This window comes from Chrysemys picta, chromosome 6 (assembly GCF_011386835.1).
Source record: "Chrysemys picta bellii isolate R12L10 chromosome 6, ASM1138683v2, whole genome shotgun sequence".
Lineage (NCBI taxonomy): Eukaryota > Metazoa > Chordata > Testudines > Emydidae > Chrysemys > Chrysemys picta.
In genome coordinates this window covers 115,144,630-115,160,491 of record NC_088796.1, presented here as the reverse complement: position 1 = coordinate 115,160,491, position 15,862 = coordinate 115,144,630, and the positions used below count along the sequence as shown (strand labels likewise).

At 41.0% G+C, this 15,862-nt stretch overlaps 1 long non-coding RNA gene across 1 annotated transcript in view; it reads left to right on the top strand.

The window, feature by feature from the left end:
* Window positions 1-8,634, top strand: part of LOC135972503 (uncharacterized) — a 28,384-nt gene extending 19,750 nt beyond the window's left edge. Inside the window, exon 4 of the long non-coding RNA XR_010588964.1 lies at window positions 7,503-8,634. This is a non-coding gene — a long non-coding RNA (uncharacterized LOC135972503). The remainder of the gene's footprint in view (window positions 1-7,502) is intronic.
* Window positions 8,635-15,862: the final 7,228 nt, after the last annotated feature.

Sequence of the window (15,862 nt, the reverse complement as noted above, 5' to 3'; positions counted from 1 at the left end):
TCCCCTTGTGTCTTGATTGCCTCCTCCCAGGTCCTCTCAAGCTGCTGGGGAGGCAGGGGTGTTAACCGCTCAGATAAATTAGGGCAGCCATGAGTGTCTTCTAATTTATGCTGGGGAATGTCCCAGGATGAAGAAAGCATGTTCTCAGATGAGCCAGATGTCCAGGATCTGGGCCAAAGTGCACAAAATCATCTTGGACCGTAATAGTAGTTTAAAGTGTGTGTGTGGGGTGTGTGGGGGGGAGGATACTTTTAAATTCGTTACTAAGTGCTGAATTTCATAGGCCTGTTTCTCAGTTGGTGTAAATCAGTGTAGCTTCACTGTAGCTTATGAACACCATCTGAACCTGTGTTTTTTAAGGTAGATTTAAGGTAAAAAAAATCTTGTTCCTTTAAGGATTTGTATATACTTTTACCATTTAAAAAAAAAAAAGGATTTAGGACTATTGCGGAAATATCAGTTCATAACACGAATTTACATCAGAGGTAGAGGCAAGTGTTAATCTGCAAACTCAAGACTTATTCTTGCACAGAGAGAAAGTGTTTTGCCAATAAAAGAACTGGTAACATTTACAGCAGTAATTTTGTGAAGAGAATTTACTATGCGTCAAACAGTTCAAATACACCCTGAAGGGTATACTTTACTGTTTGAGTATAACTATACATTATGTTTACAGGAAGTGTTGCAAATTAATTCTGGGTAATTCTACTTATCTACTATGGAAAGCTACACAATATAGATGCCTTCTATAGGCCTGATCCAATTCCCATTAAATTCAGTGAGAGCTTTTCCATTCAATCTAATGGGAGTTGCATTGACTCCTAATATGGCAGTGTAACAGGGCTCAACATCGGTCAGTGCTCCTGGTGCATGTTCTCTGCCCCTTTAAGGTCAGGCACTCTGGGGATGCTATGTCCTATTGGAAGCTTGTGACTGAGAGCAAAGCCTCCTAGGAGAGCAAGCAGGATGAGAAGACTCAATTGTTTTCTCAGTAAAGACGGGGGGCTGTGAATAAGTAGCACCTGGGTAGCGCACATGCCCTCACAGGCAAGGGGGGTGGGTAGGGTTTGCTTGAGCCAAATGGACAGCTCTCAGGGAGGGTGGCAAGAAGTTGGTGAGACGGGTCAGGGATCTGCTGGAACAGTTCTGACCTGTAAATCCAGCGTGCAAAGACTGCTGCAAGCCCTGGTACAAGGGAAGAAACAAGACATGATGTATCTCTACCTCTAGCTTAACCAGAAGTTATGGGCTTGATGCAGGAATCACTGAGTGAAATTCTTTGGCCGTTGTTATGGAAGAACCCAGACTAGATGATCATACCTGTTCTTTCTGCCCTTCAAATTTATGAATGGCACATGATAAAAGTGATGTCATGCAGCCTGAGATGAAGGAAGACGGTTCATGCTCAGATCTTACTTGTAGTGCTTTGGAAGCCATAGGGCAGGGGTGGCCAGCCTGAGAAGGAGCCAGAATTTACCAATGTACATTGCCAAAGAGCCACAGTAATACGTCAGCAGCCCCCCCAGCAGCTCCCACCCACTGGCATTCCTGCCAATCAGCACTTCCCACAATCAGCTGTTTGGCATGCACAGGAGGCTCTGGGGGGGAAGAGTGAGGGTAATGGCAGGCTTGGGGAAAGGGGCAGGGGCCTTGGGGGAAGGGATGGAGTGGGGGAAGAGCTTGGGGCAGAGCAGTGAGCACCACCCGGCACATTGGAAAGTTAGCATCTGTAGCTCCAGCCCCGGAGTTAGGCCTATGCAAGGAGCTGCATATCAACCTCTGAAGAGCTGCGTGCGGCTCCAGAGCGACAGGTTGGCCACCCCTGCCATCGGGCAAGGTGAAATGAAGAGTGCATTTCTCTGCCAGTACAAGGCTGTATTTTGTAATAATCCAGACCGCAGGAGTGGAGGCTCCATTTTGGAACGCTAGTTGTGTGATGGGCATAGCAGGAGTTAGGGAAACTGAGATTCAGCTGTATACCTGAGGCTGGAGGGGTAAATATCCCATCTCCAGACAGTGATATTGCTCAGTTGACACTAGATCAGGTATTGTTCACTGAATCAAACAATGTAAGGAATTAATAATATTGTAAGGGTTATAGATATCAAAAAGCTGCACTAAAAGGCATATCCATTCAAAGATTTAAATGTATTGAAGGAAATTTTATATGCACGAGTATAAATTCACCAGAATTTCCTGGTCATGACCTTCTTGAGAAGGGTAGGTCTAATTATAGCAAGTAATTGGAGAAAAAACCCTTACAATTTTGCTTAAAACAGGCAAACACCTTAACTGGTTAATTTATAATAGATTATGAACCGTAGGGCATTTAGACTATTAATTAAGATCCTACACTAATTATATCTTTAGTCTACAAATTTTCTTTTTTCATGACATTTGGGAGTTTTAAATCAAGTAAAACCTGGAGTAACCTTATTGAGCCACATGCTACATAACATGAAACAATGTCTCTGCTTGTGACATTTAACAGTTTTTTGATCTATTTGCTCCCTGTAGGTTTTCCTGACTCTTTTTTCCATTGAATTGTTGATCACAAACTACTTATGTACTGCATTACTGACTTCTGATCCAACTGAACCATAAGGATAGCAAATTCAAATACAGTGATTTTTCTTGTCCTACAAAAATAATATTTTGGCAATTTTGTCAAGTACCATACCTTGTTTTATATAACCTTTTCTTGGCAATAATACCTTGGTTTAGTCAAAGAGAGCAAGATGTAGTCCTTTATCTAGGATGGTCTCTGCAGTCCTTACTGCAAGTTTATTCCTTAATACTTGGATCTTCCTCAATTCATATTCCGCCAGTCCATACTAGGTCAAAACACTTAAGACTCCTTGTTACTCCTTGAAGAGCAGAAGGTTTTTTCAGAGTACCTTTTAAGAGTGTGAATTTAAGTTAAAAATCACCTTTGCAAAGAAGGTGGGTATAAGATCTGCGTGTCACTGAAGTGATGGGTGGATCTTGTACTCTTCCTATGCACATGATTGAATTTCAGCCTTAGAGAGAGAGAGCACAATATGGCACATGCTTGGATTTCTCTTCTGAAAGTAATTTCAAGTTTCTGCATCTAGTGAAAATGAGATGTTTTGTACATACACATTTAGGTGTGCAAAACTGTAATTATGCACTTTTTAGAAACTATCCATTGCTGTTTGGCATTTGATAATCTATCACAGAATGATTTCATCATTGCTTATGTGCAGAAATATGCCAACTAAATTTAGGGGTTTGCAACCAGCATTATTATATGCTAAAAAGATAATTGTGTACTCAAATAGGCTGGAATATAATGATGTAGAGGTGCATGCCCCTGAATGGTGGATGGGGGTTGCCTGTTCTCAGGAAACCCAGAAGGGTTGCACCAAATATAACAGAATAAGGAGCCCTGACGTAACTGTATGTGGGCAAAGAGAAACTCTGATTTCAAACGGGGACAGACCAGGCTAACTTAGCCTTATCAGGCAAGTTTGCTTAGGAAAAGGAAAACTCAGATTTGAAATCGGAGTTATCCAAGCTAATTAGCCTGGGCAGGCAAGTGGACTTGGATGAGACACTGATACCTATTCTTAGAAGGCCAGCAGGCTATGGCATGGCATTCCCATAAGAAATCTATACTACAAGCTAGGTGTGATTCCCAGCTCTCATACACATTTTCATGCTAACTCTCATCGACTTCATGCAAGTAGAAACAGCAGGTTAGCTGCAGTAATACAGGAATGGTGGCACAGTTTAGCTGGCCTGAGCATATATAGGGAAACCACCGGTGGGCGTCTGTAAAGATGCTTTGGCATGAGAAGACACCTAAATAGGTTGTCATGCTCTTGTCATCCACATAATAGGTGTACAATAGTTCTCTTACCTAATTTTTTTTCATAGGTGATGAGCACCCACAGTTCCTATTGGCTCCAGCTGGAGTTTTGGGTGCTCAGGACCCCTAAAAATCCAGCCCTCTTTCATGTATGGAGGAGTTCTGACACAGCAGCACCACTATGGTGTCCCCCACCCAAAGTGATGGCAGGACCCATGCAAGTATCCTTACTGGCTCTTGAGGGGCTCTCAGTATGGTCATCCATAATGGCTCTTTGTTGGCTGGGCTGGCAGATCCATCACTGCCAGTCATCGTTGCTTACACAATAGAGAAAAGGGGCATTAGAGCGTCATATCTTTCTCTGTCCTTTGGGCTGATGTTACAACAGCAGATCATCTGCATTCCCCTTCCTGTGGGGAAGGATCTCTCTCCCTGCATGTTTGTCCATTGCCCACTTGAACTCCTCAGAGTGAGGTCGCAGCTTTTAGGCCTATGTGCATAATTGTTAAGCAATTTTTCATCACAATAACATCCACAACTTTCTGAAAACATTACTAGTGTGTTTAACAGAATGTATTTAAAAAAAAATCTCTCCTTACTCTGGTGTTGAAGAATATTCTTGCTATCAGATGGCTCAAAGTATGATAGTGAGACACTTCACATATGAGGAGACGATGTGCTCGCACTTGCACAGCTCAGGTGCTAATGTATCCTCCCAATTCTCCAGAAAATTATCACTTCCCTAACTGTGGTTATGCTGTACTTCAAACTTGCACGTCACATTGCGGGGAACAAAGGTCAGACATGCCACCATTCTGACTAACCAAAAGCATGGTAACTATCAGGGGTATGCCCCCATTTGATTGACACTGGTATGACGGCTGCTGGAATACTGTGTCCAGTTCTGGTGCCAACAATTCAAAAAGGATGTTGGTAAATTGGAGAGGTTTCAGAAAAGAGTCACAAGCATGATTAAAAGATTAGAACACATGCCTTATAGTGATGGACTCATTGAGCTCAATCTAGTTACCTTAATAAAAGGTTAAAGGGTAACTCTATTATAGACAAACGAATATTTAATAATAGGCTTTCAATCTAGCAGAGAGAGGTCTAGACCAATACAATGGCCGGAAGTTATAGCTAGACAAAATCAGATGGGAAATAAGGTGTACCAATGGAACAATTTGCTAAGTGTCATGGTGGATTCTACATCACTAGCAATTTTAAAGCAAGATGTGCTCTATAAACTATTTTGAGGAAGTCTTATGGCCTGTTATATAGGAAGTCAGACTACATGATCACAGTGGTTGGTCCCTTCTGGCCTTGGATTCTATGAAATTGTTTTGTGCAGTAGCGACCTAAAAAAGGAACCTGATATTAATGAATGATCGATTAATAATATACGATGGGCTTTAGTTGTTATAGGATGTTTTTATTTAAAGTGGTGATAGCTTACCATTTATTTTATTTAAACACTGCACAAGTATATAGCTCTAACGCATACTTCATAATAACTTTCATACTCTCTTCTATTAAAGCATACAAACTTCCTGCATTTTCCACAAAACACAGTTGTATAACTTTGTTTACAATGGCATTTATGCTTCAGTTTGAGATAGAAAATGGAAATCCATACTTTCCTTTTTGGTCACTTCCAGTCAACTGTCTGCCTTCAGTGACAAGTAACAAAGATAAAAATTGTAAAACAGAAATAACTTGTTTTTAAAAAGCTTTGAACAAGGGCTCTTGCTGTTTTAGATGTGTGTAATTGTCTGGAGTTGATTGCTGAAGTTGTTCAGGTACAGCACTGTAGTAGGTGAGAATTCATCAGCAGGGAACATAACAGAGAATAATCTTAATTGAAAACAAACAAAATACAACAAAACTCTGAACCATTTTAGGAGTTCGTACTTTTGGGAATGACAGCAGTACCTGGCAGGTTACAGCCCAATGAGGTTTGAAATAGCCCAGTTACAAACCACTGAATACTGGGGATTTTAGTGGAAAAATCTGACAGGCTTTGAACTACATTTTGGGACACCACCACAATGAATGGATTAGGCATACATGAAGACTAAGCAATGCAAAGACAACCTTCCTGTGATGGAGTAGAGGGAATTAACAAATGAACCTGCACTCTGATCACTCTGCAACCAGAGATGGGTAACTGACATTAGCTCACCTAGCCTGCTACCCTAGTTAATTAAAGGGTGAATTACCCCATCAGGTAATTGAAAGGCACAGGAAGAAAGTACAAGGGAGAAGAGCAGGGCTAGCTTAGCCCAGAGTCAAAGCTTCTCTAAAATACTACAGCAGCACTTCAGTGTAGACCCTACGGAAGCTGATGGGATGGGTCCTCCCATTGGCATAGGCAATTCACCTCTCTAGGAGGTGGTAGCTATGCTGATTGGAAAAATTCTTCCTCCAACCTAGTGCTGTTTATACAGGGGCTTAGATTGGCTTGACTACGCTGCTTAGTGTGAATTTTCCATCCCCCCTGGGTGACTTAGTTATGCCGACCTAATTTTCTAGTGTGGACCAGGCCTCTGAGCTCTCCAGGACAGGAGAACTCTTCTCCTCTTGCGCCCTGGAAGAAAGGCTGAGGATGCTGCTCAGAGCTCTTTTGTAATACTGTAAAGGTGTTGATGGAGAGAACACAGATAAACAGCATGGTGTGGATACCCACCTAGTGGAGTCTGAGCAGGCTTGAGTGGTGCAAGAAAGGTGCAATTTTTTTAACCATGAGGGCAATTAACCATTGAAACAATTTGCCAAGTATTCCGGTTGATTCTCTCTCTGGTTATCTTTAAATCAAGATTGGATTTTTAAGAGATGTAGTTCAAAAGGAATTATTTTGGGGAAGTTCCATGGCCTGTCTCGCAGGAGGTGAAACAAGGTGAACACAGTAATCCCTTCTGGCTTTGGAATCTGAATCTATATCTAGTTGAACTATTTAGAATGCTAGGCTCCTATACCGTCTCCAGGCATCTTTCATACAGACAGAAGGCTGTAGAAAAATTTAGGTTCCTTTTCCTAAGAGCTGCCTGGTGATCACTGAACTCTGGAATTTGTGCTTAATCTTTACGGTCTCTGTATTTGTCCCTTTTGGAACCTTGAAACAAGAACCAGCTTCAGTGCTAAATCCCCCACTTTGCTTCTGACTGCTGCAGGTTGCAACTCCCTCCTTGTCAGCCAGTAAGCGTCTAGTTCCTTTTCTGTTGCTTTTTCTCTCATATCTGTGGCACTGGCACACCATCCCACTTTTCTCCACCCAGAAACAGTTCTCTAATTTAAAAAAAATTCAACAGGACACTAAGCTTTGAAGGCAAACACTCAAGTTCTCATTTTCTGAAACAGGTCAAATATTTTTTTTGTGAAACTCTTCAACTGATCAGCCTGAAGCAGACACCCAGCATGGAAATTTTCAGCCCAAGCTATTAGTCTGAAGTTACAGGGACTTAAGGCTGCTCAATGCTAGGTGGTGCTACTATCTCTGCTATAACATTTTTCGGTCCTCTGCCAGGAGGTTATTAATGATTGTTGGTCTACCAAGAGTGGGGATCTGCCCAGACATTTAATAGTGAAAGAACAGTTAACTGTAACTGGCGATGACCTTATGTATCTGCAGAGGTAGTATATACTTAAACTCCTCTCTTCTCCATGTCCTCAGAACCTGAAAAGGACGCTTCGAATAGCAAGAAGGCGCTAAGGGCAGTTTCAATTTCAGCCCCTCATAGAAACCTCTTACTGAACTTCTGGATCTGCAAGACGGATTGGGAACAGTACCAATGGCAACAGTTTCCTAGGTGCTTCCTGTGCTCGTAGCATGTGCTGAGTGAATGATCCCAAAACGTTGTTCTGCAAAGACCATATACGTCCAGTTACAGAAGTATAACCTTCCTTTTATTTGAACAAAAGGTATGGAGAGTACTGTAACAGGAAAGCTGCAGTTCGTCAGAAAGAAATTCAGCAGTTGGATTCAAGGAATTGGTCCTTTGATCTGACCTTCACGCTAGGCTTACTGTGGTTTTTCATGTCTCAGTTACTGTTATGTAATAATGGCTTACCTAAAGGCTATTTAAAGGGGAAGCTAGAGCTAGCCACGAAAGTAGTCATTTGAGAGAGGAGGGGGGAATCTGCATCAGGATTTGCTGTACAGAAGCAATCTCTCACAATATAAGTTTTGGTATTTGCTGTGTATACAGTTAACTGAATCTGGACTTCAGTTGTACTCCTGTTTGTTAACAGCAGGGTGCACTAATCAATTTCTAGCTCTTCTGACTATGGAGAAAATCTTTCAAATGTGATCTGAAATAGGGATGTCTTTAGGGGTCTGCCTGTCTGTGCCTTCATACCAATGCAAAGTCTCACTGATGTCAATTAGTCACTGAGACTACTTGTCAGGTAGATCATTTTGTAGGACTGAGGTCTTAATGAGTTTTCTTGAAAACTTGTGAGGTTTTATGAGGGCCAGATCCTGCAAACTTTACTCAGGCAGAACTCTCATTAAAGTTCAGTGGGAAGTTAGTGTAAAGACTAAGGACAGTAGGATTCTGTACCATTATACTGTAAAATGGTCAGGCTTTGTAAGAGTAAGTCAGCAAGCTGAATTGAAGCGGTAAGGCAGGGGGTGGGGGGTGGGACTTAGTTCTTAAGCCTACGGATCGTGATTCAAAACTGTTTTAATTGGCTAAATTAACTGCATTCTCAGATAGTTCCTGTTGAATATTGAACTGCTTGTGAATTTTTTACGCATGATTTTCCATCTCTCATAAAGTGAGACTGCAGGTGACACAATTACACTTGAGTTCATTTTATTTTTTATAAAATGTGATTGCACAGTGGGCCTGTATGGAAGAGGGCTGAATCTCCTTTGCCATGATCTAATTAACCTCCCTTTCTCCTACTGATGCTCTTTAGTGAACAATTAAGCAGTGGTTTTGCTGTCTCTTTCCTCCCACCTTTTTTATTGTTGCATAAGAGAAACAGCCTAAATGATACCTAGTATTCATGATTGTACTAGTGTTGTCTCCATGGGTGGCCGGTGAGCCGGCCATTGGGAGAGGCTAGCCGTCCCCCCTGCTCCTCCCCTTCTGCCCCATCCTCTGCAGGAGTGCAGAGCACCCCACTGTGGGCCCCAGCCATGGTGCGCTGGGTGGCATGGCCGCAGCACCCCATAGCACCAGGCAGCTGGGAGGTGCGGTCCAAGCGCCAACCCCGCACTATGGCCCCAGTGCCAGATGCCCTGAGTCCCTGCGGCAGGTAGGCCATCCCCAGTCAGCCTGGGCTAGGGCAAAGCATGGGGAACTGCAGGAGGGGGCTTGGGGACAGTGTGGGTGGAGCCACGCCAGGCTGTTTAAAGAGGCACAGCCTCCCCCAGCCTATGATTGCCTCCATCCAATAGATCTACAGCATGGAATAACTAGGGCTGCCTTCTACCATTCAGTGTGTCCTTCCTGAGAAATCTGCAAGCCAGAATCATCAGATTATTTCAGTATGCCCCATGAGAAAATCCATGTACCAGAAACCCATTCTTACCCAGCAGACTTCAATATTTCCATGCACTGCACCACAGCAAAGAACCATATTTTCACCTTTTGATTTTGTTACCAGGAACAGGCCTCAACTATTGGAGGTGAGAGGGGACTGTAACACTGTCCGCACCACCCCAGAAATACAGTGTCCATATATTGCTGATCTAGTGGCAATTTATAGTAAATGAGGTTTTTTTAAAAAATAGAATAAACATTGACATGCAATCTGATTTGATTAAAACGTGAATATTGTCATGCAGAAATGTTTTTTAAAAAAGATATTCACTGATCCTTAATTTTTTGTCTCCATTGCTGTAAGTAGTTAGGTTTTGCTTATTATTCTCAGTGAAGGTTATAGTCATGCCGACATTTGTCTTAAAACCATAGAAGATTAGAGTTGGAAGAGACCTCAGGAGGTCATCTAGTCCAACTCCCTGTTCAAAGCAGGACCGCAGTTTGATCACAACAGGTTGTTTTGGTGGGTTTTTTGTTTTGTTTGTTTTTTTTCCAGTGTGGTAGAACCAATTGGTGGGTCCCTTGTGATTAGTGCTTCTGTCCTGCCCCTCATCATTTAGAACAAGTAGATATGTAAAGGTTAATTTCAGCTTCCTTTTTTTAAGTATTGTTCTAATCATTCTTCCTTGTAAAACCGGTTTAACAGGTCGAGAGATACAAGAAATAGTCTAGATGGAATTCTTTAAAAATTCCCCAGTAGTTTATTTTTCTGGTAACATACATGACATCTATAGAATGCCTAATGATGTGGTGTGAAATTGAGACTTCAGCATTGTGTGCTTGGGATGATTTGTGTAACTCACAATGCTGACACCTGTGGGTAGTGTGACTATTGAGATGATAAAACTTGTGTGCCATGCCATGTATTTCCTGTGACACAATTCCCACCACATATAACATGTGTGGTCAACATTTGAAAATTGACTATGATCTTGGGTGACTTGTCTCAAGTTGGGTGCCCAAAAGACAACTTTCAACAGGACATATTGTTTCCAGTTAATGTAAATAAGGCCTCCAAAGTGTCTCAAGGCCATCCTCCAAGATTGAGGAGCCTCAAATCACTAGTCCCTTTTTGAAAATTTAATCCATATATGTAAAAGACAATACCTGGTAGAGTGGTACATTGTTCTGTTTAACTTTATGCTTTTTGAGTTTCAAAAGGCTGCAGTACTCATGAGTGGTGAAGTAACTTCACTGCTCATGTGGTGGTGGTTTTTTTGTGTTCTTTTTTTTTTTTTTCCAGGCCACTCTTTGATTTTCTCAATAAATGTGAAAGTGATGAATGAGTTGTCAACACAAACGATAGATGTAGCTTTTCACTGAAGCATTTCTGAACTTAACGTGGGTTACAAAGTGGTGTACATAGCTGCAAGGTCCAGCAGAAATTGCTTCAACAATTGTTTTAAGAATCCACTGTACAGTGCCCTATGAAATGCTCATCTGTTGTTGTTGCTCATTGCATCCATCATGGGTGTAAAATATCGTCAATTCCCCTGAGTTTTTTCAGCACACATCAAGAACTGGTGTAGATTTAGCAGAGATCAATTGTAAATCGACTACAATTTTATCCATACAAGTAATTTGACTACACTTGCTTTCAATATTAATTCGTCAACTGCTAACTTTGATTTAGAAAGTACAAATTACGTTTGGGTACATCTATAGACATTGAACAATACCTGTTTTTGTTCAGCCAAGCGTAATGGAGCATAACATTAGCTATATTATTCATGAATAGGACATGATTTTCCTTCATATATGGGTCATGAAATCAATAACGCTGGCGTACTCAAGTAATTGTTGAAGTATTGAATTACTTCTCTCTCAACTTTAATTTAGATCTAAAAATGTATACAGTAGCAGGCTTTTCTGTTTATCACTTCAACCAGTCTCGTTATCAAAACAGCTCTCATTCTTTACCTTAAATATGACTCATCAATTAGTAGACTCCATTCACCATTGTTCTCTTCAGTGTGTTAATAGATTTTTTTTTCCTGCTGTGTATCACTAACAATGCTGTGTTCAATGATTTCTCAGTAACAGATCTTGAATGAAGTCCGCTCCCAAGTTCAATACCATTTGTATTTTGCGGTTCTAATAAGACAGTATCCGAAAATAGTTTGGGCTCAAATACTAGACCATTTAAAAATGTCATCCATGTAAAAACTATTAAATGTGTGGAAATGATGAAATTTTTCTCCATAACTTGTTCTTTTTGCCTCAGCAGCAATATTAGTGTTTCTCAACCTTTATACTTGTACTTTAGTCTTTTTACTGACATGGAGTTTCCTGCTTAATGTAAATGTTATGACCAAAAATGCCTTTTTCCACATGCCTGTTCTTTTAGAAATATCAATAACTTGAATACTATAGCTTATGTCGCATCTTCGTTTACCATTATTCTATCCAACCTATGACTTGGTGTCAGATATTGAAATTCAAACATCTGACCATGATGAACTTTTAGATCTGTCACAAATATCACTTGACCACATTATGCTGGAAATGAGATCAAAGGCACAAAATGTACTGATCTATGAGACGCATTTCATTTTTTTCCCCCAAGGGTGCTCTGAAAAAAACTTTGGTTTCATGCAGGTGAGCTTCTTTGTAAACAACCACAATGTAGGTGTCCTGCCCCCCGAGTCCCCTCCCCCCCCCCCCAAAAAAAAGTTGTGGCTTGCTTTCTGCTGACATCATTCATAAGGACTTGCAACCATATCCTATTGAGAGGAGATTGGGAAGTCTGAGTAATTGAAAATGAGTACTAATACACTCATTAGATTGCATTAGTCAGTGTCACTGAGTGGTAACTCATTTGGGGAAAATGAGTCTTCCTTTGCCCTAACCATGGACTTGTCAATATGAATGCATGTGTGTCATTTCTGTCTAATGATAGCATTACTGGTGCTGATGCAGCCCTGCACTGTTTCATTCCTGTGAAACAAAGTGCTTGGTGAGTGGGTGGGTTGCAGTCTATTAGATGACATGTCTTTCAGGGCCTGTGTGCTTTGTAGGAAATAGTGTAATTGTCAGACTTGATGCAAACCTCGTATCTGAGGATCAGTTCAAAACCTCTGTGGATATGTCAAGAGTGGTGATTCCACAATGTCCTTAGTCACCGGAACATCCTGGCCTCCAATAGCAGTACAACACTGGCGTGACCTGGGGGAAAAAGGTTTCTTTCTCTAGAGCACTGGACATAGATGAAGTACTGAGCCCACATTATGAGCACAGAGGGCCAGATCCGCAAAGGTATTTAGGGGCCTATCATGGAGTTCAATGGCAGTTATGTATCTAAATATCTTTGAAGATCTGGATCATAGTTCTCTCCACAGTGTTAAAAATTCAATTATCTCAGTACCGTACCCTTCAATCCTTTACATGGATACCTGGATTCCCACTGGACTGTCCCTCTTTCTACAGGTCTGGCAAAGGACAAACAGATCATTACCTGCACCCACCTTTCAGATATGTTTTTCTCAAGTCCACATGGCCAGTCTCCAGTACCTAGCTAAAACTGAAAATTGTGTAAATCCAGGAAAAGTGAGCATAACCAATGTGGGAATGGTGACTGGTTCCCTGGGGTGAAACTTGGAACTGGGGTACTGCTGAGACAGACCTCTGTCTTAACAACCTGGGCTCCCTCTCATACTGTCATGCTGTAGCAAGCTGCAAACCCCTCCAGGTACTGCACTTGTACAGACATCCACAGGCAGGGGGACACCCAACTGAATTACATGAATGCTTTTGCCAGCCACTCATGAACCAACAATAGAGAGGCTCCAGCCAATTCCCCACCATTCCCCTGCCTAGGACCCCAGAGTTGTCTGCCCTGGTCAGAAGCCTGACAACTGTTATTACCTAGTCCACTCCTCCCTCAATGTGGAGAGGACATGCACCAGCTCTTGTTCCTGAGCAAATTCTCCAAGCACTTCAAGCAAGACACACTGTTTTTAAGTAAAATCTGTTTCAGATTTATCGGCTACAGAAAAGTAGATTTTAAGTGATTATAAGTAGTAAGTGTACAGATCAAAGTTGATGATCTAAGAAATAAAAGTAAAACTGCAATCTGAGTTCAATAAACTAGACAGGATTTGAATCAAGCAGTGCCTTACCCTGATGGTTTAGTTCCTTCATACACAGGCTGGATTCCTCTTTTCAGCCTGGACTACCTCCTCTGTATCAAGTCTTTGTTCTCTGGACATGTTTCCAGGTGTTAAGTTGTGAGGGGAGTGTGGACAGATGATGTCACTTCACCTCCTTCATAGGTTCTTCCAGCTTGCTGAAAGGTCTCTTGCTATGATGTGAGTCGAGCAGTCTCCATTGTCTATGTGCACTCCCTGAGAAGTCTCCATTGTATACAGTTCCTGTGGGGGGTGGGGGTGTCTATTCCATTGTCATGCTTGAAAGGCTGGTTGGGTGTTCCAACTTCACAACATATTTCAGTAACACATAGCAAACTTCATAACTTCCCATACATTGACAACATATACAATCCAACAGGATATTAATGTTCAACAGATCAAGACTTTTAGAATACCTCACAAGGCATATTTTGTACAAAACATATCCTAATCATATAACCATGGTAAATATTGGGGTGTCAGGGTGTTTTGGGGTATTGTGTGTCACAGTAATCTACTACTGAAGACAGAAAAAGACTGGCTTGCTGTTTTAATATCCTACTGTAAGTGAAATCGACTCCTGTATAGTAGTTCAGGCTGCATGGTCCTCTGATCATGATAATGCTTGGTCCTCTGATAACGCTTAGGCCCTATGGACTTGCTATCACTGTAGTGCTAAGATCTTCTTGGGTCTCTCAGTACTAATATTTGATTAAATTGTAATTGAAAGTTAGTCCTAACTAATGGACATCTAATCAAACTTAGTCTTCTTCTGATCTTATGGTTCTCCCCATGTTGGCCGTTTCCAGTCTGTCTGAAGCATATCTCCTGGGGGATGAACTTGCATTTTCCTTGGCTGTAAACTGGTGGCCCAAGCTGTTACTCCACTTCTGACTGTGCTTTTGAGTTGAGAATTAGGTTCCTTCTTTGCAAGTCTCTCAACTCTATTTAACCCTGTTTTAAAGTTTCCATATCTAGTTCCAAGTATCTTAAATAACAGCACATACTACTGACAGAATATAATGTGTATAATGGTTACAAAATGAAAGAATTGTGAACAGAGACACACTACTACAGAACTATATCTTTCTCCCTCCCTCATTCTTTTTCTGTTTATTCCCGGATTGTCTATTAGCTTTAATTGTTGACAGAACAAATACACATACACTCTCTCTCTCTCTCTCTCTCTCTCTGTATCTCTTCCTGTTATACAGCCAAATTTGTTAACTTAAACTTGTATTTAATTTAGATGTCCTTGTGCTATCTTATACCAGCTTCTCATTTTCTCTCTCCCCCCCACCCCGCCATATTTCAACATTTACCTAATGACACATGTACAAAGAAATTTTCCTTTCCTTCCATCTTCAGCATGGAGGGAGGATGGTCCAGTGACTAGTGTGCTTCCATGAGACTCAGGAGATCCAGGTTCAATTTCCTGCTCTGTCTAAAAGTTCCTGTAGAGTGCTGGGCAATGTTTTCAAAAGCACTTAAAATCTATTTTCAAATGTAACTTAGAAATGTAGACCTAAAAACTGATCTTGTGTAGTCCACATACAAGTTTTATTGATTGCCTTTCATAACTTTTGAGAGTGCTTCATTACCTTATGAAACATGAAATTGACCCTCTCCACCGCAGGTTAACTGTTACGTCTTATTGAACACTAACTATTTCAAGTCCCAACTTGTATAGTAAATATAAGTCTTATGACCTACCTGATAAATCATCTATTAATCTATACAGAACAAGAGATAAGAGAAATGAGAGGGTGTGTATGGTGTACAGTATCTATAGAACTGGTGTGCTTCTCCTGGGGGAAGTTCAAGATAGACAGCAATTACGTGTGAGGATAATTTTTACTTCCTTGTGCAGTCAGCTCCCAAAGGTAAATTTTCTTAGAAAGTTGGACACGAAGTCTTGGTAATATGTGATCTAACCACAAAATGGTGGCTTCCATCTGTGATTTATATATTTAGAAATCAATTTAATTTCAAAATAATGCTTGTACCAGCTAAGAGATCTTTCAGATCTTTTCTTTGCACTGAGATCATTCAGAAATGTGTGTTCTGTTTTTGTTGAAATTGAAGATCAAATCAATGTTGTATGAGGCATCTTGGAAAACATTTGGGTTAGAAATAAGTCATCACTGCACTCTATAGTACTGTAATGTATTACATTTATCTGAAGGCATGATGGTGTGCTCATTCCCAAAATTGCTCTAGCAGTTTTGTTTTTCATCAACCAGAGCTCAGACAGGTTACTTCTGAATAATAATAGGACTTCAAAAGTTCTTTAATGTTGGTAAGATCTGCAAAGTGAGATAAAGCTCGTGGGTTTTAAATGTAATTAGTTAATT